Genomic DNA, 25,866 nt, shown 5'->3' with positions numbered 1-25,866 from the left:
AACTAATAAAAGAAAACTTAAAAAAAAAAAGTTTATAGACTAAAATATGTACATTTTTATGCTAATTCATAAACTGGTGCAGGCTGAACTTTTTGTAGTTACATATTCAAAGACGAATAGAGATATGTAGGTATAAAAATGGCAGGAGAAAACCTTCAACAAGAATAGAATATTTGGAACACTAATTTCGTTTTGTTGGTCTCTTCTTCAATTTCTAACCCAGAAAAGCACATCTGCATGAACAAAATAAAAAATGAAAACAAAAAAAAAATAAAAGAATAAATTCTAGAGTTGCGAGTCGAAGAGGAGACAAGATTTAAATTGAAATTGTAACTGAATGCTTAAAGGCTCGTATAGAAACGAAGATATAGGAATACACCTACTTGTACTTGTAGAGATGTAAATACAGTTTAGTGCAATGGGTTGGGTCGCTTTAGTTTACAAAATTATTTATTAGCAAAATCTAAACGGATTTTTGATAATTATCAAAATTACGTACTTTTAATAAAAAGTGAGGTCAGAAAACGTAAAAAAAATATAAATATATGAATTACCTACTGCTAGACTGCTAATGCAAAAATATTCTTAAGTTTTTATAAATACATATTAAAGAATTACAATTTAATATTCTTCAAAAAACTTTCGATTTCAATGATATCCATTAATGTTTAGATATTTTATCCCAAAAATATGACTCTATAAATTAATCTATGATAAAAAAAGAGACAAGAGAATGCAAAAGAATTCTCAAAAAGCTGAAAAGGTCTCTTTCTATCCTCTAATGAAAACGATTCAAAGTGCTTGAGCTTCCATGGATGATGTATGTAATTCTTTCCACTGACTTGATAGTTGACTTAAGAACGTAAATTTGAAATCGGTTAAACGGTTTACGAAAAAGTCATAAATAAAACAAAAGTTCTGTAGAATTTAAATTCCGTTAAATTTGCAATTTTTTTTTTTTTATTTCAGAATAGGGAAACTAAAATAATATTTTATGAAGTCTTGCTTTTTATCCCAAATGTAATATTTTGCACAAATTGCACTCGCATCAATTTTTGTTCCCAATCAAAAAAACACCCTTACAATCATGATATTCTTTTAAATTTTACATATATAGACACTTGCCCTAAATCTCAAATTAAACATAATTACTGCATTTCAATAGGTTTCAAAAGGTTATTATGTAAGTTTTTGAAATAAACCTACATTTTCACTACAAAAAAAACTTATTCGTAATTTTCATGGCAAAGACAAAATTTTTAATACCTAAGATTCGTAAGGGAACCTTGAGTATAGCGGATTTTTCTTATTTCTCAACAAACATCATTTTGCCTTAAATATTTGTATATCAATTATTTCAAAAACTATTGGTTTTAATATATTGATTTCAAAATTAGAATTAAATGTATAATTTTGCCTTTCGCAAATGGTATCATTTATTACTGTAAGTGTTGCCGTTGTTTTTTAATATTTTTTTTTTTATTTTGATAATTTTTTTTTTAGAAACCTTTCAAAAAAAAATGTTTATATTGAACTCCTCTACAAAAACCCGTTATCAAATCCTGGCGCCTAAGTTATCCTACTACGTGCCAAAACAACATTTTTGTTCTACCTATACCTAAAAGTTCGAATTTCTGTATCTGGGTTGAAATCATAAAATTTTTTTTCTAAGCCAATTTTAAACTGTTTTTCATAAAAAAATACCTCGTTTGATTTGGAAATAAATATTATTGTAGAATATATCTAGGTTGTTTAACCGAATTACATGTTTTATACGTTGAAAAGGTATATTTATCTCCTATCAGAAACTGTAAAAAAAAATCGAAAATGGGTACAAATTTGACGAAGTTAGATTTTTTTCAATGGGTGAGGGTCAAAAAAACCGTTTTTTGCCCCTAACTCCAGATTTTGTGGGTGTAAGGGACTTTTTAAATACCGTTTCGTAATCAGCGACTAGCTCTACAAAACGTGATAGGTCTCCGCCCGCGTATATTTTGAGTGTTACACCGTGTTCTTGATGTCAGTGAAAAAAAAAAAATTTGTTACAAATTTTCACTGCAGTACTATTTTTGTCATAGTTTTTTTTTTTTTTGTTTTGTTGACCTACGCACTTCCTCTTTTTAACGAAAAGACACCCTCCCAATAAAATTTGTTTTCAACTTTTGCAAAAGGATTTTTTTTTTGTTTACCTAATTAGTTTAACAATTTTTTTATTGCCTCTTTTACCCGTACTAAAAGGTTTTTTATTTTCCTCAAAAAGAACTTAATAATAAATATCGTTTTTGATTTTGTCTAAAAATGAAATAAAAAAAAACATGAACAACGTATTTCAGAGATCCTTAATAAAGTGATGAAAATATTCTTCAAAAATATTGACCTACCATGTTGCAATGTTGCATTCTTTCAAAAACTATAGCCTATTTAGCTTTGCCTCATAATTTGTTGGTGACTCAGAAATACAAATTCAACTTACCTGAAAAGGAAGGAAAAAAATTATCATTATAATTAATATAAATATAAATAAATCATAATTTAAGCAAAATTAAATGTTTTATGTGATTGTAATATTACAGTAAGTGCCATATTATTAGGATCAAGCGAAAAAATACGAAAAAGATTCTTTGTGCACAATGGGGTCCTTGCTATAAAGTTAAGAATGTAACGTTATTCCTCGATACAAAAATTAAGGATTGGACCGGTCTGGAAATTCTCCAGTCATGAACTCAATAAAAAAAATGTCTTTTAGAGCGTATTCCCTTTTGCACGTTTTTTTGTATCAAAATTTATGAATTTAGTAACTCTTTTTGTAAATGAGACAAACAAAAATTTTAGATATGTATTTTGATAAAAACTTTAAAAATTCAGCATTTTGAATCAAAAAATTGTATTTTTTTCGCTTGGGCCTAATAATATGGCAAGGTACCTACTGTAGGTTCGCTTGTATTTAACAAAATTGTGAATGAATAATTTATTTTCAAAGAATGTACTCAAATGATGACTATTTCTCTAAATTGGCAACAATAAAGTTTTTACATTTTATTTTTCCTCTACATTTAAAGCATATTGGATTTGGTTCTTATAGATTTTTCTACATTAAATATGTGTATACATTTTGCAATTTATTCAAATTTAAAAATATTTAGACAGACATTTTTTTCTGTTTTTGAGCTATCCAACCCTTTTTTTCGTGGGAAAAAAATTTAAAGAATTTCACCGGTGCACCGCGGTGGTGGGGATAGTGAATTTGTTTTACATCCTGTTTTACATTATTGAAAAAAAAAATGGGATGTCATTCTTAAAAAAACTATTATCGGACAAGGAAAATCAAATTTTCAAAAAATTAATCGATCGGTTTTAAAAAATTGATATAAAAAAAATAAAAAAACATTTTTTTTTAAGTTTCCAAAAATAGTTATTTTGAAAATTTTTCGTTGTAATCGATCAAGTCATTAAATACGAGATAACAGAAACAGAAACTAAAAGGTTCCATGACAGGTAAAAAATTATTATTTTTTAATTAGAAATGTAGGACCGTAATTGTCGAAGACCACCAATATCGTTAGAACCGTTTTTAAGGAAAACCAGCTTTACATAATTCATCGTATGACAGGTACATTTAGTCTAAAACCTAAAGAAGTGTTGCTCTGATGCAAAAGTATTCCAATTTCAACTCCCGTCTGAGGTTGTGTATAAGCATATTATTTGTTTCAATGGCTATTATGCCTTCTCAAGAAAATGAGATAGATTCAAGAAAATGTACTAAAAGTGAGATAAAAGATTAAGCACATTTTTATTGCATATGAGCCAATATCTCGACCTATATTTTACCTTAAGAAAATATTTGTTAAAATAGCATATTTTTTGAAGGTCACTAGTTTTAATTTTTGTTTTTAAAAACTTAAAATTTTAAGAAAACACTCTTTTTTTTCTTAAAGTGTACAAATAGTTTAGAAATTATTGTATTTTGTGTGTTTTAAAACAATTTTTTTGAATTTCACTAAAGAATGTTAAACTTTGCGGTAAAAAAGATAAAACAAATAATTAATCTTTGTTCTTTGGCTTTTTTATTTAGATTTTTTTTCTTAGAATTTTATTTAAAAATTATATAATGAAATCGAAATATTAAGAAATACCTAATTACTTTGGTTTGAAAAACCTAGTTATCAAACTACGAAGAATTTTTAAACGTGTACGAATGCAAAAAAATATATATCCTTCTTGGGAATTCGTATAGGTATGATTTGAAGAATCATACATACATGCAACGACATCACCGGATTGAATTGCATAATGAAACATAGAGCAACACCGATTCCTGGACAGATCCACTAAAAACGTCAATATTTTCTGTATAATTCCAATGAAATGGAAGCATCAATTCATCTCTGCTTATATAACGCATTGATAGAGGATTGCGTCTACCATTATCTAACTGGAATTCTTCTACGAAATCACTATTTGTGTGGAAATTTTTCAGAATTTCAACACGTTCATATCAATCTAATGACAATTCGTTTTCTCGAATGAGATTTAAGCAAGGGTTTTCAAAATCGATTTCCGAGCAATATGACACACAACACTGAGGAAAAGAACCCAAAGTAAAATGTAATACGATTTTACTAAATATTTAAATCAAAGTTGAAACGTACAAATATTTGATAAGTATTTAACCTAAAAAAAAAGTAGACTGTATCAAATCAACTTAACCGCACTGTCTATATGCGAAGTTTGTTGTGATATCAATGTCGGGATTTGAGATTGGGAACCTCGGAGCTATTCGAAATCTATGACTTTATTAACATTGCCAGTGCCAACTGTGGATATCTGTGGTATTCTACGCCACCCATGACAGTAATAGAATAGAAAACAAAAAAAAATGCAATCTTCCGCATATAAACAAGTTTATTATATTTCCCTAGCCACATTCTCATTTCCTGAGTATTCGTCTGTTCCCTGTAACTTCTTCTTTTCTACTAAAGTCGTCCCGTAGTCATTCTAGAAATAAAAAAAAAAGCAAAAAAAAAACAAGATACTCGTTCAACAGATACGACTACGTACTACACTAACGCGTTGTTCTTCTCGTTGTTGTCGTCGTCATCGTCGTCGTCGTACTCGCACAAAATAAGATTTGTTCCAGATTGTGTTACGAACACAATGAATCGCTGAAAAATTGTGAAACCAATAGTTGTGATAAATCTCTCAGATGCAATGATACCACAAAGATAGGCAGAGTCTTCCCTTTTTTGCCAAGCATCCCACAGAAGAGCCACTCTATGTTGTGTGTATGTAACGTACTTACGCTTGCGAGCTAAGCAAGCTTTTATAGATAGCTAACCATACTCACCACCACCCTTGTGGGTGTGTGTTTGCACAGAATATCTTTACGAGTATCTTTCCTTTATTTTTTTTTTTAAGCCTTGACAGGCTCTAGAAACATGAAGACCAAAAAAAGTACAACCAAGATTGGAGGCTTTTATTTCTATTTTTTTTTTTTAGAATTTCGATTTATTTCTCTCCACAAAAGAATCTATCAATGAAAATTTTATAGTTTCTCTTCGACCTGAAAAAAGGGCAGAAGACAAAAAAATATATATACTCTTTCGTACTGAAGCAGAAGACTCGCTGTGAAGAATAAAATTGTGCGGAATAATAGTTTTTGCCTACACTTACACTTCTTCTCGGCAATGGTCGAATGAATTTCAATTGCAAATTGCATGGGCCCAAAAAAAAAAAAGATCAAATAAAGAATTCATAACAAACTAAACGTTCGTCGTCGTCGTTCGTCACGTCGATAAAAACAAGGTTGCCATTTTTTAGTTTTAAGTAAACATACAAAACTGCAATTGTATTCAAAGTATCAGCAAAGAATCTTTAATTTAATTTTTCATCTCATATTTATGGATTGGTTGTTTGCTCTACAGTTGTTAAACGCGAGTTGAACATTTTGGCAAACTGTAAATTTGTGAAAAAAAAATCCCTCGGGCGTATACGTATCTTTTTTTTTAAATTTGTTTATGTTTGGATCATTTAAATGCGTTTTTATATTCTTGGCATGAAATATGCCTAGAATATAGTATTTAGATCAAGTAAATTTTCACAGGGAAGACTTTTGATTGGTTTAGTATGTCACTTTCTGTTTGCATCAGTCAATACAAAAATAGGAGATGATAAAGTGAAAGTTATACCAAAGAAATGTACTGAAATATTTCAATCGACCCTAAAAGGTTGCCTCCTTTGAACATTCTTATTACAAAATCTCAAAAAAAACCAAGACATTGCAAAAAAATATAATCACGAAATTGACAATCGTGATTACGTTACGCGCCAGTTAGTGTAATTAATTGTAATTTATATTTAGGAAGGAAAAAAAGGAGGATACATAAAAAGACAGACCACACTTTTAATTTCGTAAGAAATTTATTGTTAATTTCACATTGGGCACCATTTTTTTTTTTTTTTTTTCATTTAAAATTATTTGTTATGAAAATGCTTAGGTATCAATATTTTTCAACTACATTCGATTATTGAAGTCATTTTCATTTTTTTAAGAATTTAAACAAGAAGTTGATTTTTTGCAAGGCAAGACGAATTTAATTATTGGTTAATTTAAAATAATTTAATAATTTTTTAACGTTTTGTTTAGCTTAAAAGACATTTTTTTTAGTAATTAAAAAAACTACAAAAGGACTTTGGGCTTTAGAATTTAGTTTGGGCGCCATTTCTATTTTATTATAAATTTATTTTTAAGAGAACTTAAATGACCTGGCAAAGTAAAAAAGAAGTACCAAATACCTACTAAAAAAAAATATCAAGAAATATTTGTTTTTGGCTTCTTGTTGGGCACTTTTTTTAAAATTTTTTTTTTAGAAAATGAATCAAATATCAACTACTTTCGATTGTAGACAGCTTTTCTCATCTCAAAATCTCAAAAAAATATTTTGGTACAAAATGTGGTTTAAAAAAATGTGACTACAAACAAAGGTAAAAAAAAAACAACAATATAAAGAAAAGCCCACATAGTTTGATAAGAGCGTATTAAATAAAAAAAAAAAGTTTCTGATATTCGCGTTGGGCGCCATTTTATTTATTTATTAATTAAAGTTAGTTTCTATAAAAATCCTGAACAATATCCATCGACTATATCTAATTTTGTGTAAGTCAATGTTTTGTGAAGAGGGACCAATTTTGTTTAATTTAGAGAGAGCTAATTGAGTGCTATTTCAAATACGGACAAATGATAAGTATGTGCCATAATAAAAAAAATCAGAAACTTCTTTAAGACTTTATCTCTTATCTGCATTTATTATCAAGTTTATTCGGCTTAAGTGCAATGCAAAAAAAACGCATTTAGAAACTAATTCAGTACATACGAAAGAGCCGGATAGTAATTGGATTAAACTTTGGGCGCTATTTTTGTCAGATTGGGCACCGAATTCACGTTGAAGGCCATTTTTTCTTAGACATTGATTTATAACAAAATATTGAACAATTTTCATAAGTTACAGTAACCAATTTTTCTGAATTGGTTGTGTGTAAAATTTTTTTTACTAGGTAATCAAAAAGGAATAATGTTATATTTAGTGATTTAACTGAGCTAAAGCTGTAAACGATTCCACTTCAAAACAAAGTGATTGTCGACTCATTGTTGGGCGCCATTTTATTAAGTTATTTGAAACTAACTTTTCTCAGAATTTAAAATTTTTTAATCAGTTATGTAGTCAAATAAAGACCTTAATTGTTATCAAAAGTAGATCAAGTTCAAATATTTTCATAGTTTTTAAACTCATATTAATGAAATGGATATTTGGCTATTTCCTTTTAAACCTAAAGAATTAAGGACCACTTTGAGATTTATTCATCATCAAGTAGGCACAAAACAATTTTTCATTCAATTACCTACGCAATTCGAAAGAATCTATAAAGTAAGACCTCACGTTGGGCGCCATTTTTTCATAATTATTTTAGATTAAATTAGATCAGAATTTCTAATATTTTTAGATTTAGAACTGAATTACAAGAAACACATCGATCCAATCAATGGCAACCCTATTTGTTTTAAAGAGAAGTAAAAGTTGTAAGTTACCCATAAAATTGGCGCAACAAAAGGTATTTATGGATTCAAGTACACAGACAGAGTACACATTTTGGAGCATTTTATATTTGTTATTTCCTAGGCAAACAGGAGTGTACTCTGTTCTATTGCTTGAGGTAAAAATTGACTCCTATTATGTGTAGTTTTTTAGAGAGTGTAGTAGGAAGCTTTCATTGAATGGGAAGGCGGTTTAGAAGCGTGTCGGTGGTTTTGTTTGTGCCCACTAAAAGAACTTTCACTTTGGGCCAAAAATGAACAAAAAAAAAATAAACACACATTCGTGTCTCTTTCTCTCGATTTGTGTGCCATCATGTTCGACGACGACGAACTTTTAAAGGGATGAGGTCCGTCGTTTAGTTGAGAGGAGGCCATAGAAGAACTGCTGATGCTGATGATGATGATGATGATGGCCTGTTTGGAAGCTGACGGGCGTTTGGCCTGCTCTGTTAAGGCCACATGCAACAAACTTAATGGGCAATCAGTTATCACTGCCAATGTCGATGTCGATGTTGGATGTCGAATTGGAAGTGGAAGTAGAAGAATATAGAAGTTGAAGGCAGATGTGGAGAAAATAGGACAGTGTTTTGATTTGGCGATGGTGATAAAGTGCTTGATTTAAATTGAAAACCTAGAGAGGGATATTAATTGGACACTGTCACTTTGGTGTTCTATAGATGTTTTGCCAACTAACTTGTAGTCGGTTTTTTTGTGTTTGTGTGTTTTTTTTTACTCTATTTGACAATGAACTACATGGCATTTATGGTAGGTACCTACTTTCTATAGGTATAAATCTTTTTTTTTTTTCGTTTTTTTTTTTCGTTTTCTTTAGCATGACGGAATTTGAAATTAAATTCTAGTAACTAGAAATTCGAATCACGCTTTATAGGGTTCTTGGTTTCTTTAAATGTTGTCGTTCTATATTAGGAGGCATCTAAATATTCTTTAGTTGTTTTTTTTTTTGCTACTGCATTCATTGGGTGGCATGAGAGAAGTCTATATTGAAAGATTCAGTCATCTTTTATATCGCGTGTTTGAGTTCTATAAAAAGTATTCTCATAATACTCTTATACAAGGTACACGCTATTGGTGTAAATTAGGGAAGTACTGGTCATGTTATGCAAGAATTATTTTGAATATTAATTTTAAATTCATTATACTATACTACTTGGCTTTCTGTGAACTCGAACGAAAGATCTCTTTAAGATAGTTTAGGAAGGTACCTAGTTTTTTGAAATTTATTGAGCGCTTCTGATCTTTTTTCTTTTTTGTAGAATATTTTATCAGAAATTTATGATGTAGATGAAAGTTTGTTGAACCTTTTATAAATAATTTTTATTTTTATGCAGACGAGAAAAATATCATAGGGAATTGTTTGTCTTTGAGAGAATTGCAGTTGAAGACAGATTCTGTTTTGTGTTGGGATATTGATTGAATTTTCAATAGAAAAATGAAGTAAGATAATTACTTAAAAAAAAAAAAAATTAAGGTCCGTAGGGTTCCTGTTGAGATACTAAAAAGGTGCGTTTTGCCTCTATGAAAGAGAACGGTTACAGGTGTAACAAATTTACTCATTATTTCATGAATCATTCAGCCATTATTCAAAATCTTAATAGGTAATGATGAAATTTAGTTATGGTACGGGTGTGACAGAAAAACACTTAATTTTCGAAAAAGAAACCAAATTTCTAGAAAGCTCAAAATTGTGTTTCTTTTCCAATTAGTGTCAAGTGTCGCCACAAAGACGAGACATAGCTTTAATGATTCATGAAAAAAATGAATAAATGAGTCACGCCCGTAACGATAATGCCAATTTTTGTTGTATTTTTATCGAGCAACACGAGAAATGTGATTACTCTTGCATATATGACATCATCTGATCGCCCAAAATAATGAATGTAATACTGTCTGTTTGTTGTTTTTCAACCTAGTTATAATTCACATTGTGTTCGTTCAGGAAAAATAACTTATTTCTATTTAAAAATTTATTTTATTTGGATGACGATGCCTTAGATTCTTTCATTGTCAATTTGAAGACTTCACGATGAAATGGGTAAGTTGTTTGGTAGAACTGGTAGCGACTTTACGCTTTTTTTAATGCTGGATCCAATAAATTTAAGATTGGGCATGAATATTTCATAATGAATAAAAAGAGTAGGTACCAAGTTTTAAATATTTGGCATAAAAGAATGTTTTTTTTTTTCTTAAGAAAAAGTGAACAAATAGAACTAATAATAATATCGTAAGCAATTTATAAGCAACATTCCGGTAAACTTGAAGTTGAACTTGATTTCAACTTGCGTTTAAAAAATTATAAACGACTATTTCCGAATTTCCCATTACAACAAGACAAAAATAATGATTTTTTTATTTTGTAAAAAAATCTTAGGTTTATTTTATGAACGTGCTCCAAAATGTTCTCAGAATTTTTTTTTTAAATAATACATAAAATATAATTTTAATATCTAAGCCAAAATAATTTCTACATGTTAACGTCACGTGTGGCACATTTTTATAGAAAATTTGTTACTTCATTTTCAAGCTTATAAATTTCTAGTATCATTCCAAAAAAAAAATTTACACCTTAATTTTGATCTAACATTGGCAGGATCTATTTTAAATTTCAAAGATAGAACAAATAAAAGAAACTGGGCATGTTTTTACAGAAAGTCGGCAAAACCTTGATACTTTTTTTTTTTAAAGAGTGAACAAATATTTTTAAAAACTAAAATAAAAAAAGCATAATTATTAAAATAATCAAAATGACATTAACTTTGAATAAAAAAGACCTACAATATATGTATTTCTTTGGTGTGCGGGTAAATGTCAGCTACACCCTGTACGTAATGTAAATTGTAAAAAATTTCATTACATAACATAGTTTTATTCATTGTTACGGGTGTGACACTTTGGATCGTAAAGTATTTTCCACCCTTTTACCCCAGTACCCCATTTTCTAATTGCTCGACCGATTTTTACGATCTTTGATTTGTTGGATTTGTTGGATTCGTTTGATTTTCGAATAGCAAAATAATTATTAAAACATTAGACAAAATGCAATGACAGATACTAAAAAAAAAACTCATGTGTTCATGTCATTCTTTTTAATGAATGTTAGCACATAAAAACAAGTTGAGTTTCAGTTTTATGAAAATCGGACTTAAAGATTTTGAGATTTTCATAACAATCAACAGTAGGTTGCTTCAAACAAATTTTGTTTTAACTCTTGCACTCGAAAATTATTTTAGTTTCCTATTCATTTAACACCGAAATTTTCATTTTTTTCATTCAAACTGAAATTACACCAACAAATTTTCATTTCTTAAAAATAAGGCTCACACTAATTACACTGTGCAAGTCGAAAGACATGTTCGCTGGGGACTGTTTCCCCCTATTTCGGACCTGAGAAATCGATTGGCATCATTAGCTGTTCGATTTATCAGTACGACTTCGAACAAAATTTTTTTCGGAAGTTTTTTTCAATAATTTTAAGCATTTTGTCCGTTTTAAGGTCATTTTTCTTTTTTTATTGTTATATATTCTGCTCAAACGTTCTTTTCTACCAGCATAAAGACAATATTAACAATTTCGACGATTTTTTTAAACAATTTAGCGATTTTTTTAAATTCAAGAAATTTGGATTTTTTTTTACATTGTTTTAGTTTTATTATGTTTAAGTGGAGTAACTAAAGCAAATTACAGATCCAATAAAAATTGCCGGTCATGCCGTTTTGTTTTTAAAAACTAAAAATAAAATTTTTTTCAAAACTTTTTTTTTTAATTTCATAAATTGAATGATGATTATTTAATTTTTTTTTTTGAAAAAAACTTGCATAGAAAGTCGGTTTTTCAAACTTTAAAAATGTCTGTATAAAAACTCGATGATATTATTTAATAGCTTAAATTCACATGAAGAAGTACATACATACGTACTATGTCATCGTGCGTTTTTTTTTTTTTGAATTTTTTATTTTTTTGTCTAAACAAATATTAAAAAAAAACCTCTGGAGAATGGTGAAATAACATTTTAACGGCAAACCAATGCACCCATGAGAACTGTGGGAAATATTCTATAAGCTCTTTATTTCTATTTAATTTAAATGTTTAGTTGATTACGTCCTGTTCTAAAAATAATTTATTCATAATTTGTTACTCTAATTTCAATTTCAACACCTTACCTACGCAAAACTACGACTATAAACTTTTTCCCACCGCCACTTTCTACCTGTCATAACACAATTTTCGACATTTAACAAGCTATGCAAAAATCTATCTCTTCTCATAAATCAAAAACGAATAAACAACACAAAATGCGCCTCCATTACAAATGCAAAAAAAAAAATAATGTATAAAATTAGAAATTTAGATGATAGGCGATGCTAGCTAGGCTAACGGCTTAAAGCCTACGCCTAAACAGCCGTGAAATTTGTTACCAATTTCCCTGCAACTAGCCTGGTCATTTGTAACAAATTTTCCGCTTCATTTCGACAACATTTTAAAATCGCCTTTGCAATGGACTACAGCTTGTTGTTCGTTCAGTTCACTTTCGTCTCTATATAACGGTACCTGATGCTATGTATATTATTTTGTGCTAGCCTTCCCCTTGGAATTGATTGATACCATAGATGCGGAACTTGCTGGTTATAATTCTGTGGTAGTTCGGGCAAAAAAAGGAGGACACTGATGATGGTCAATATTCGCCAATGTAAATTTGATATTGTTTTATACCGATTTCTTTTTTTTTTTGTTGGCTTTAAATTTTTAGACAGGTTATGCGGATGTTGTAGTTCTTGCTTCGTGCGTGTCTAAAAAATGTATATAGAAAGTCTCAGCTCAGCAGGAGGAATGGAAGTGCATATAGCGAATATTATACGAGCTTCTGCCAAACTGCGGCTAATAATTGCGTATCTCCGATGGAGTATGTGCTGCTTAACGTGCATTCACCACGCGAGGAGCCCCAAAGCGAAGCTAATTGCGAATCCTGCTTCTCCCAAATGGCCTGCACTCTCTTTTGTACGCCTCTTGCTCTCTCCCTGATTAGATAACCGAACCGAGCAGCAAGTTGTAAACAACCAAACTGCACCAGAGGAACAACAAACCATTCTGGGAGGAATCTAAATGCACGGAATGCTGTTTGGCTATCTCCTTTAGGCAAAGTCGATTTGAGTTGGAGGAACTTTTCATTTCCCGAATGTACACACACAATTGGCGGCGGCCGCCAACTTGGGGCAGCTTTAAATAGCTTAAGCTGACGTGCATTTGCAAATTTTCTATTCTGCTGGTGATATAGTGATTCCAAGTTCCTGATTCCTGCAAGTTTGCTGCCTGTGAGGCAAGTGCATTTGCTAAATGACTTGCCACCATACACGCATCTGGGTAATAATCGACGCCGCGCCGCACCGATTCGATCAAACACGAAATTGGTCTGAATAAATATCAAGGAATTTCACGTTTGGCAAGTGTCGATGAGAAGAAGCTTGATGGTGGAGCTTGGTGCGGGTTGAGGGGGCTTCAAATGATGGTGCGAAGCACACGGGACCGGTATCAAACATCTACACAACGCGAGATGAGTGGCTTTTAATTAGGTGAACAGGTCGATAGCACACAAGAAGAGTGCCTTCTATTGCAGAGCACTGGTTGATGGTCTTAATGACGGGGAGAACGCACAAATCGCAATCTCGCATTGGAACAGAATAAAGCTATAGGTAGGTGATGGACGCAGCGCGAGAACTGTCAGTGGGACAAAAAGATGGATGGATCATTTGGTTAATTATGGAAACCGTTTGACAAAGGTGAACCAGCAGACAGTGCTTCGGAGGCTGTCTTCTCTACTTAACCAGCCACCATACAGCCCAAGGCTCTTCATCACGCAGTGCTCCAGCAATGACTTAACTTAAAACAAGTGAGGTTAGTGTGTAATAATTGCACTTCTGCTGGCACTTGGATTATATCTTTGACTAGTCGTCGTCGGTCGGTCGTTAAGACTTCGTATATGTGCCACAATCTAATGAGTAATCAGTGTTGGTAATAGTAATATGCACTGTTAGAATGGTCTGTATGTGTGTGATTTTATTCTTTGTGGTGAAAAATTAGCCTCTTAAGTGTAACAAGTTCAGTTAGTTTTAATTAAATCAATTTGTGAGATTAAAGGCTTAGATAAACAAGTAGATTGAACATATTTACAACTTTTGGAATGAAATTTAAAATAAGTGCGAAAGGAGTTGAATGTTGGTGGAAAGAGATATTTTCTTTTGAAATTTAAGGCACACGATCTCAATTATGATTGGATAATGAGATTAACTAAAAAGATAGAACTATTAAACTGGTCGAAAGTATTCTTCACAAAACAAACACATATTAATTTCCATGAGAAAAACATAATAATTTAAGACTTCTTCTCATGGTTTCTATTGCTTAAAATAATATTAGTGATTAGTTATTGATATTCTATACCTACACGATACCTAGTTGTTTCAATTGATATGAGGAATTGCGCAAAAATTAATTTCTTATCGCGGCATGTTCGATTCTTAATTTTTGATTGAATAATTATTTGCATCGAATGTAAAAACAGTTTTTGAAGGAAAGTATACTGATGGTGATTATTTCAATGCTTTTACAAAAAAAAAAATTAAAAATAACATTACTCTAATTTATATTTTTTTCATTCATAGTCAGACCTATCGGCAATACAGTTTCCCTGGAAAAATTTCTCTAGTCCGAAAAATCGGTATCGGCAATACTTTTTGAATGGAACAATTTCCTAGGAAAAAATTCCCACACAAAAATACCTATCGGGAATGAAGTTTCTCCCCCGAAGTATTTCTATCATATTTTTTATAGGGAAAAGATTTTTTGAAGCAAAAATGTACGTTTTTTTCTTTCAAAATAGATATTCTTTCAAAAATATTAAATTATTTACTTCCTTAAGGCAACAAAAACAAAATTGTATTGCAACTGGATAACGCAAAAAGAGTATATAAAAAATAAAACATAAGAAAACCTTAAAAAAAAAGCATGCAACTGGAGAAGACCATTCCGAGAGTATTAGTCTTCTGCTTTGGACGAAGAAATGATCGAAATCTGTGGAATGCCTCAATTTATTTTAGTTATTTGCTTATCACGTCAAAAAAAAAAAAAACAAAGCTTAAGAAACCACAGATAAAGAGCTGTGATTCTTTAATTAAAATAACAAACACTAAACTAATTACATGTCTATCTGAAGACACAAACAAAGTAGTAAGTTGGGCAAAAAATAAAATAAATTATTGAATAAAAATCCACAAATCAACACCAAAGAAAAAAATTATATGTATAAATATTGACTATTAAACATTTTAATTGTTTTTGTGCACTAAATACAATCAAATTAGAGTTGTCAAAACTTTCGAAGAAATGTGTTCGAGAGTTTTTTTTTTTTTAAGTTGACTGTATTTCTTTCCCGGGAGAGAAAACCTACTCCCAGGGAAATTTCTCACGTGAGATTGCCGATAGGGCCGAGTAAAAAAAAATTTATAATCCAAACGTAATTACCGGAGTAAACAGTCAATACTTTATCTTATCATGTTTATTTCCCAATTTATTCGTTTCAAATGGGGTAGTTGTTTAAGCAAAACAGATTTTCATACAATGGAATTACCTAATTAATATTAAAATAACTATTATGTTTGTAATTAATTCTAATATAAAAATTTAAATTTAATTTATTTATTTCTTTTTTCTTTAAAGGAAATCGGTACCGTTTTAAAAACTTTTGTTTAGAAAGTAATTATTTAGAAAAAAATAATATTTTTCTTGTCAGTTGACTGTTAACAAAAAACACAATATTTTAACACAACGAAAACGTCACATAATTATGAACTATGCTATATTTTTCTTTTAAGCCCACAAACATGTTTTATTTTAATTTTCAATTAGTGATGGGAACTATCGAATGATTTGAACTATCGATAGTTAGTAACTGAATGATTTGAACTATCATTCATTCATTTATTCATTCGAATAAAAACTATCGAATAAAACTTTCGAATAAAAACTATCGAATAAACTATCGAATACACTATCGAATAAACTATCGGATAAAAACTGTCGAATAAACTATCGAATCGAAAAAAATATTCGAATGAGAAAACTATCGTTTAAGAAAACTTTTCGAATTAAAAAACTATCGTATAGAAAAACTATTGGAATGAAAAAACTATCGAATAAAAAAAACTATTCGAATGAAAAAACTATAGAATAAAAAACTATAGAATAAAAAAAACTATTCGCATAAAAATAGTAACTAAATGAATGCATGATTTCAAACTATCGAATGAATGAATATTTTACAACTATCGATAGTTTGATAGTTTTTATTCGATAGTTGCCTTCACTATTTTCAATCAAATTAATAATAAAGACTAATTCAATTGTAACGATAATTTTGAGAGCGGGTCAAAATTCTGGCTTCAAAATTCTGGTTTTCAAAATTCCACTTTCTTCAAGAAAATTCTGTTTTTCAAAATTCTGCTTTTTTTTTATATTCTGTCTTTCAAAATTCTGTCAGCATTTTTTTTGAAGAAAAAAATTCTGCTAATTCTGTTTTTTTTTTTTTTCATAGCATATGCGTTTACTTAACAAAAATACACCTCATTAACCCTTTCGGACCCAGCGTTACTCTCATGTAACATATTTTTAAAAATTCGTAAAAAATATTCCATTAAATATTTTTTTTGGTTTCAATGGCTCAATTGAAAGATAATGATGCCTAGTTACTGGATTATTACAAAAATTTAGTCAAATATCATACCTTTCATTTTTTTTTATCGAAAAAGGAACTGAATTTCACATTTTTTCTTTTTTTTTTTGCAAAAAAATTTTTTTTTATATATGGTCATAATTTTGAAAAAAAGATATAAAAAAAAGTCAATCCAGAAAGTGTTTTGCTTTTTGGCTTAGAAGAAGTAGCATACATTATTGTTCCATAAAAAGTTATTTTCTCAGTTGTCCGACTTTTTTTGGTTATCGTAGGCAGTGCATGTTACTTACATGTAACATGAGAATAACACATTAGTTTTGCTATTTATTATTTTGGAAAATAACTTTTTGCTGTTCATATTTCTTAGTTGTGATGTTTTTGATACGATAATACTGAAAAAACATTTTTTAATATTGATTTTCATAGCTTGGGTTCGAAAGGGTTAATGGAAAACTAAAACTAATTAGAAACGATGAAGAATATTCCTTTTTTATCAAGTTTTTTAAATATTAATATTTATTTCATTAATTAAAAAGTTTTCAATTATCATTTTTCGAAAATATTTATCATTAGAATTTTTCTCAATATTTTCAAAATTATTGATTTATCAAAGGAATAATATTACAAAAATTGACATAGTACCTACGCGAAAGTAAGGAATCTCAAATAAGGGGCAAATTTTTCGAGATGATGATTGTACAAAATTCTGAAAAAAAATTAAAAAAGGGTTTGGTAAATGTTAAAAAGCGCGCGCTTTTTAACATTTTCCTTTTTTAATTTTTAAAGCAGAATTTTGAAAAACAGAATTTTAAAAAGCAGAATTTTGAAAAGCAGAATTTCGACAAAAGAATTTTGGCCCTGGCAGAATTTTGACCCCAAAACGATAATTTTTAAGAAATTTAAAATTATGTACCTTTTTTAAAAAAAAGTTCAAACCCTGGAAGTATGAAAAAGCTCAATTTTACTAAAAATTTCTAAAATTATATAAATCATTAAAGTAAAAAAATTATAAAGTTAAATTATATAATTAAATTAATGTAAAATTAGCGTTTATGGTTTCTTGTCTTCAGTTCATATGGAACACAGATTTCTGCTTTTCACTTTAAAAGTAAAAGGAATTTATCTTTTTAGTTTTTTTCACATATTTCTTTTAAATTATTTCTTTTTTAAATTGCCTTTTCCTTTCTCTTAAATGGTTAAACCGATGCATGTCAAAAAAAAATTACAAAATCAAGCAAAATTTCATATAAGTATGTTTTGAAAACAAATTGATAGTAGATTGATTTTGTTCACTGAATATTAACAGTTATACCTAAATCCATGACGAAACACCTTTTTGGACATCATGTTATCTAAATTTGTAGCCTATGCAGGTACTGTGTTGAAAAAGAAAATTCTATTTAAAAACTTATTTTGCAGGCTTTTTTAGAGCCACCATTTTGAATAAAAAAAAAACTGATAGCTTTCTCAGTGTACACTGTACGGCAGTGTAAATTATACCTAAGAAATCAGATTTTCATTTTTAAGGGAATTTTGGATTTTGATCAAAATAAAAAAAAAATAAAAATAAATATATTAGAACCTAAAGTTTAATTTGCAGTCCATTATTCAAAATAAAATGCAACTATTTCCCAGACTAAAAACTAAGTAAATTGATATTTTGAAGTTAAAAACTTATAGAGTAAGTTGTTAGTTTTCTCCTAAAACTATAGCATCAGTTTTTCTCTGACAACCAAATCTGATCCAATTCGATTTCTTTAATCTAGTTATCAAGTTTAAAAGATGTATTCGTTTAGAATATTTTAACACCTTTTTTTTACTCTTTTCTTTATTTTTCTCTAAATTTCCAGTTATATTGCTCGTATTGATGTTAAATCAAATAAATATAAGAAACAAGTCTTCTTCTTCGCATCTATTCAATATGTTAATTCCTGATTGAAAACGAAAATGCAAACATAAAATTAATATGTAAAGTAGATCGTCTAGAATATAAAAATAAAAACAAAAAATAGTTGAGTTGTAGATTAAAAATATCCACAGCATGTAGCCCAGAAAAATAAACAGACTACTTTCTCAACAACTTGGTGCACAAGTTGTTTTAAGATCTCAAATCAAGTGGTTTACCTGCTTTCCATATTCAAGGTCATTTCAAGAAAATACTATAATAACATTATTTTATATTATATAGCATCGAGAAACATTTATGAATGAATTTGACCTAAATGGAATAGAGATATGGGATTATATTTTATTTTTTTTTTTTACTTTCAAGATAAATATGATAAAGAATTTACTTGGTTGTAGAAAGTAAATTGGTTTAATTTTTTTTTTCTTATAATATCCGATAGAAGACGTATTATTTTATAATAAAGAGTAAAAGCTACAGAAAATAGAAGAGGAAAAACTTAAGAAAAAGGAAATGAGTTCAAAATGTTAATAAAAAAAATCAACTTATGAAAGTCAAGGTAAAGATTAGCGTAAGATAGGTACATTAAGCGTTTGGTGTAAACTAATTCTTTCTACAGCGCAATTCAAAACATTCATTGACTTTAATGCACAATTTGTATATTAAAAAATGCATACGAATTTTTTTTTTTTTAATTCTATGGAAACTTTATGAAGGAAAAATTGTTATTTAGTTTTAAAAAGGCAGATTTAGTTATTGAAGCTAGAAAACTAAGAGCGGAATTCATAGTCGTCACTCAAGTTGAGAAATATCTTGAGCACTCGCTCAAGCGAATCCTTATTCATAGTCTTCACTGGAGTCGAAATTTTTCTCAAGTGAAGGAGGAGGCTTTTTTACTTGAGGAAACGCTTAAGTTTTTTTTTCAGTCAATTGACATTAAAACGCAAGTGTCATTGCGAGAGTTTGTTTTTTTGTATTTAACAATTGAAATTTGTACTTATTTTATAATAAAATAAATGAATCGCGAATATTTGTTTGAGTTTATTTATTTCTAAATATTGTTTAATCGCGAAAAATCAAACCGAAGTTGAATTATTAAAAAAAATGTTTATTTTTTATGACAGTTAATTCAAATCAGTCAAATTTTCGAGTTTGAAAAAAAAATTTCCTTAAGACAAGATTTTTCTTTACTCAAGTGACAGCCCTATTTTCAATTCCCTTGAGCAACTGCTTGAAATATTTCTCAACTTACTGGAGTTGAGAAAAATCTTAACTTGAGTAACGACTATGAATTCCGCTCTAAGGCTCATTTGCTGAAACGAAACTTAAGTATTTAAGTGAAACCGTTGGTCTAAGACATCATTTAAATACACTGCTGACAGTTCCCTTTACTTTTTTGATAATGTCAATATCATCAACATAGTATCGTTTCTGTTTCTAAGTGAAACACTATCCCGTTGTGGGTTTCCTTGCTTCAAAAAAGGTGATTTGAATTTCGAATATAAAACCACTTTCCACAACGTTGATTTAATGTTGAAAAAATTAACATGAAACATTTTGCATTTTATCACTCTAATTTCCAATACACTGAACCAAAAAGGTACATAAAATTAATGAATTTGTACATTAAATTAATGTAAAAATTCATGGCAAATGAGCCAATGTAAAAATTCATTAAATTTAAGAATCTTTTTAAGAACAAATTCGTAAGGGAATGAATATTTCTTAAAAATTAAGAATAAGTTCTTAAATTTTATGAATTTTGTTCATACACGAATTCGAAAATTTTTGAAAATGTTTAAGAAAAGTTTCTTAGATTTTAAGAAAAATTCATACAATTTAAGAATTATTTCTTATAATTTAAGAACAAAGTTTAAGAAAAGTTTCTTACATTTTAAGATTATTTCTTAAATTTTATGATTTTTTTCATAAACTCCGTAAAAATTTGAATGAAATGTTGCTTAAATTTTATGAAAAAAATCATAAAAACTATGTATTTTTCTTAAAGTTTTATGATTGTTTTCATAAAATGTAATATACTTTTTATTAAATGTATGCATTTATTTACATAAATATAGATGCATATAATATACATTACCATTCCAAGCATTTAATTTGTTCCTGAAAAAAATTGTATTCCAATCAAACAAAAGAGCAAAGCAAAAGAAAACAACCCAAAATCTAAAACAAAGTAATGAAACTGTTTTTAAAAATAAAAGAAATTATTGAGTTTAAACGTTATAAAAATGTTTTATTGTTCACTTTCACTATAAATATCACTAGGTATACATTTATTTTTTTAATTTAATTTTTCTTTTTTGATTGATGTATCATCTGGAAAGATTAAAAAAGTTTGTATTAGTAAAATGACTATGTACTATTTGGTTCAAAAATCGAAATAGAAGGTAGAATTGTCTTTTACCTTATTGTAATCGGCAGCATTAGGTTCTGCAGCTGAAAGAAAAAACAATACAAAATTAAATAAGTTGGGGAAAAATCACAATATAAAAAATTTAAGTAGATACAGCATTATATAAAATAATATGAGGAATGTTGATAATATTACATTAAAACAAAATTTAAATTTTTAAAGGAATTAAATAACATGCAACACTTAGGGTAGGATGGTATAAGAGTGCGCGGTTGATAAGAGTGCGCAAAGCGTTTTTTTACGGTTTGAAAGGGAATATAAGACTGAATGCACTTATTTTGGAAAGATCTAAATGAGTTTGATCTGCTGTCAAAATTTCATGCAAATGTGTTTGTAAACAGAGGTGCTAGTTAAGTTTAAGTTTTTTAGCACTTTTTTTTCCAATTTTTCTTGCCAAACAAATTAAATTTTCCGCTTAACAACAAAAAATAACAATAAACAAAGTATGGGACATTGAAAAGTCGACAATAAGAAACATTTGAGGAACACGTAAGATTGGTCATAAAGTACATTGTGAAATACATATATATTCTTCGTTTACATGTCTGAACGTTTAAGAGTGCGCACCATGATGATGTATAAGAGTGCGCGCGTTATAAGAGCAGTAAATGCTATCCAAGGCTTCAAAATAACTGGCATTTGTCCATATACCAGCAAACAGCAGCTAGAAAAAGCAATTCCAACCAAAAAGAAAGCAAATACAAGTTTTACAAAAAACAAGCGAATGAAAGTAACTAGGTAATATTGACATTTTCTCGGAACCATTAATCGAAGACTAAATTGATTGTTCCTCATGCAAGGAGTGATGGGTTGAAAAATACTCTGTTTATTTACAGATAAGCAGTTTTATTTGCGACTTTTGTGCGAACTTACACCTGTACGCAGCTGCGCACTCTTACAAACTAAGCCGCGCACTCTTACACAATAGGATGTATAAGAGTGCGCAAATTACCTAACGTGGTATTTTGTTTATAACTTTTGAATTAATACTTTTTTGTTACCAGTTTTAAGTTTTTTTCGTTGCTTTGATTATAAACTAAGAACTATATATAAAAAAAAGTAGTTAAATTCTTTTTGTTACTGTTTTATTTGGTGTTTTGTCTAAAATGCGCACTCTTATACCACCTTACCCTACTATATTCTATGTTTTCCAAACATGATGTGTTTGCTTTATTTTGCAATGACAACTTCGGGTGTACTGGATCTGTTGCAAATAGCCTTTAAGATGGTTTTTACGGTGCAGTATTTAGTGCCCTCTTGCCGATTCTATTATATTTCGCTTTTTTTTCGAGAATAACATGGTCTTAAATTGAAGATTACTCACGTGCCTACTCGTTTCACAAAAGTATCTAAATTATGTACCTATAACAAAACAATTTTAAATATATTTAATATATAAAAGAAAGAAATGTTTAAAAAATTATGTTTTTATACTTATCTGAGTAGGTATATGGGGAAGAGGCAACGGGAACCAACAATAATTTACACTGTTGAATTGTCTTATACTCTTCAAATTTGTTTACGTGGTTTAAAATGCTAAACACTGTTTATAATAAATATTGTTTTTTATTCACAAACTTGTTTCGACAACGACCGTCCAGAATATCAGATTTTAAACTAAATCTGCAGAGAAAACCTTCTAAGGCATAGATTCAAAACAACAGTTATTATTTTCTAGATTGATGAAAAAATACATAGACCTTAAGAAAATATACTTAAACACTCAAAACGTAAGAATTTTTTCATAAAGTATATGTATACTTTCATAATATTTAATGAATTAATTCTTAACTTTTGGAAAAATATGAATTTCGAACATAAAAAGTATGAACAGATTCTTAAATTTTAAGAATAAGTTCTTAATACTGAATACAGGATAGGGGTTAAATATTCGTTATTTTTCGATTAATGAAAAAATACATTCATTTAAAAAAAAAACATTCATTTTTAAGAAAAAATACTTTAAAACAAAAAATTTATGAATTTCTTACAAATGTTATTTTGAAAATAGATTTTTCAATTTTAGAAGGAAAAAAAAGTCAATTATAAAAATTATTTTAGCTCATAATACAAATGAATGCAAAATAATAGTGAATTTCGTTTATAAAGGTATGTACAGATTCTAAGATTCAGCAAAAAATTCTTTCCAATTGGATCTAGAAGTTTATGTATTAATTCATAAACTTTCGTATTCGTTCTTAAGAAAAATTCATAAAAATATTTTCCATAGGATAATTTTTATGAAAACTGATTCTTAAATTTTATGAATCTTTCTTAAAACTAAACTTTTTTTTTAAGAATTTGTGCTTAAATTTAATGAATTTTTCTTAAAAATGTATGTATTTTGGTTTATGAACGAGATTCATAGTTTTTAAGAATAATACTTTTTTCAGTGTAGTGAAATAGCACGTTAATAAAGCATTTGCCTAGTGACCAAAGATTTGTAGGTTCGATTCCAAGTGGCTGTCAATTTGATTTTTATTTAAATTGATGCTTTTTTTCAAAGTTGAAATAATTTTGATTTAAGAATGTTTAATAGCGAAAAACCACTTTAAACTAACGACGACGTTTTACTTTGATTTCAAAACTATCAACTATCCCCCTTATTTATAAACTTTGTATAACTTTATATCTTTATAACTTTATTACTGTTTAAATTTGAAAAATGTGATCAAAAACCTTGTTTATTGTTGTCTTTTAGCTGTCAAACTTATACAAAAGAGTAGATTGTCTTAACCGCGAATAATGTGATTATTATTTTTATTAAATAAAGCATATTTCCAACAATTTGAAAAAAGTTATGTAGTGTATGAGTAGACAAAAATCTAATAAATATGCCTGTATAACTATAACGCAAAATCATTCCGAAAAATAGTTGAATCAACGTGGTTTTCGTTCATTTTAATTTGTTTTTTTCCTCAGTGTTGAGGCACACCTAATTCGATAAGGCTAAAGAGCGTTCGATGGAAAAAAAACAACGATACCTTAGAGACTTTGCGCTCTTAAAAAATTAATACGTTTTCAACCAAAGATTTAGCGGTCTTGTGGGATGAATTCTTTCCTATGACTCATAATCCTATGTATCATAATTCCCGGATTTGACTTTCACGCCATGAATATTTACATCGGCAGTAAAAAACGAACCTTCTTCGGATGGAGAATTACACGGTGTTACAAAAATCAGGTTTCAAAATATACGCTAACGGAGACCTATCACATTTTATAGAGCTAGTCGCACTGATAACGAAACGGTATTTAAAAAGTCCCTAACACCCCCAAAATCTGGAGTTAGGGGCAAAAAACGGTTTTTTTGACCTTCACCCATTTTCAATTTTCTCAAAACCTAGAAGGCATAAAGTTTTCACTGTTCGATAAATATGTAATTAATTGGGGCAATTTTATACATAAGTCAATTTTTCATTAAAATTCACAGTCTGGACAAAAATAGTAATTAATGAGTTTTTTTAAATTTTTTTTCGTCTATTTTTAACTTTTAAATCGATTATTTCAAAAACAATTGGTAGAAACATATTGATTTAAAAATTAGAATTAAATGTACAATTCTGCCTTTCGGAAATGGTATCATTTATAACTGTAAGTCTTGCCGTTGTTTTTTAATATATTTTTTTTTTATTTTAATATTTTTTTTTTAGAAATTTACCCCTCCCTCCTAAAGGGTGGAGAAAGACCCCCTCTCATAGTAGAAAATGATTGTATTGAACTCCTCTACAAAAAACCGTTATCAAATCCTTGCGCCTAAGTTATCGTACTACATGCCAAAATAACATTTTTGAATTTCTGTATCTGGGTTGATATCGTATTTTTTTTTTCCTCAGTCAATTTTGAGCTGATTTTCATAAAAAATACCTCGTTTCATTTGGAAATAAATATCATATAAGAATAAGTTTTTAAAACAGCATGTTGTTTTGAAACATATGCTTTAAATTGATGTCGAAGTTGGATAAATGACGAAAAAATGGAATTTTTGAACTTTGACAGCTTATAAATTCAAGGTGGTATATCCGAATCACATGTTTTATACATTTTTGAAAAGTTATAATTACCTTACACCTTACCACATCTGTGGGAATAAGACAGAGTATATTATGTCGACTTAAGGAATTTTTGAAAATCTCATTTTCAATGTTATTTTTTATGTTATTTAGTTTTGATTGAACTGAAAATTTTGTCTCTACATTTAAGAGCGAATCTTAGCTATATTTCTGTAATTTTGTTTTTAAATTAAAATATGTCATATTTAACTCGGCAGTTACAACGAACGTTTGGTTGCAGAGTTATGGAATACTTCACATAAATTCCAAAATGATTAATATAGTGCTGAAATGCACTTCTCCTCTCAGCAAAGTCTATCAACTTGAGTTCATTTCCGAAGATTTTTTGTATCAACTTTGTCTCCAACTATTAAACGCTTGACATTTGCTATACGTTTTTTTAATAAGTTAAGAATTTCTTGACTTCCCTTACCTTTGCATAATTTTCATGAAAACTGGTTTCGCATGCCTTGAATGCTAAACCAGTTTTCATGAAAATTATGTAAAGTTAAGTGAACTTTTCGTCAAGAAATTCTTGACGTCAAGAAATTCTCAACTTGAAAGTCCGAGTGACTTACTTCTTTAGGACAAACAATTTTGTGCATAATTCTTATTGAGTCAAACTTAACCACCCACTGATTCTGCATG

General features: G+C 28.9%; 1 protein-coding gene across 1 annotated transcript in view; it reads right to left on the bottom strand.

The window, feature by feature from the left end:
- Positions 1-25,866, bottom strand: part of LOC129910949 (elongation factor-like GTPase 1) — a 211,732-nt gene that overhangs the window by 125,525 nt on the left and 60,341 nt on the right. The gene's annotated exons all lie outside the window — the stretch shown is intronic.

The sequence above is a fragment of the Episyrphus balteatus genome, chromosome 2 (genome assembly GCF_945859705.1).
Source record: "Episyrphus balteatus chromosome 2, idEpiBalt1.1, whole genome shotgun sequence".
Classification (NCBI taxonomy): domain Eukaryota; kingdom Metazoa; phylum Arthropoda; class Insecta; order Diptera; family Syrphidae; genus Episyrphus; species Episyrphus balteatus.
This window is presented reverse-complemented; position numbering and strand designations above follow the sequence as displayed.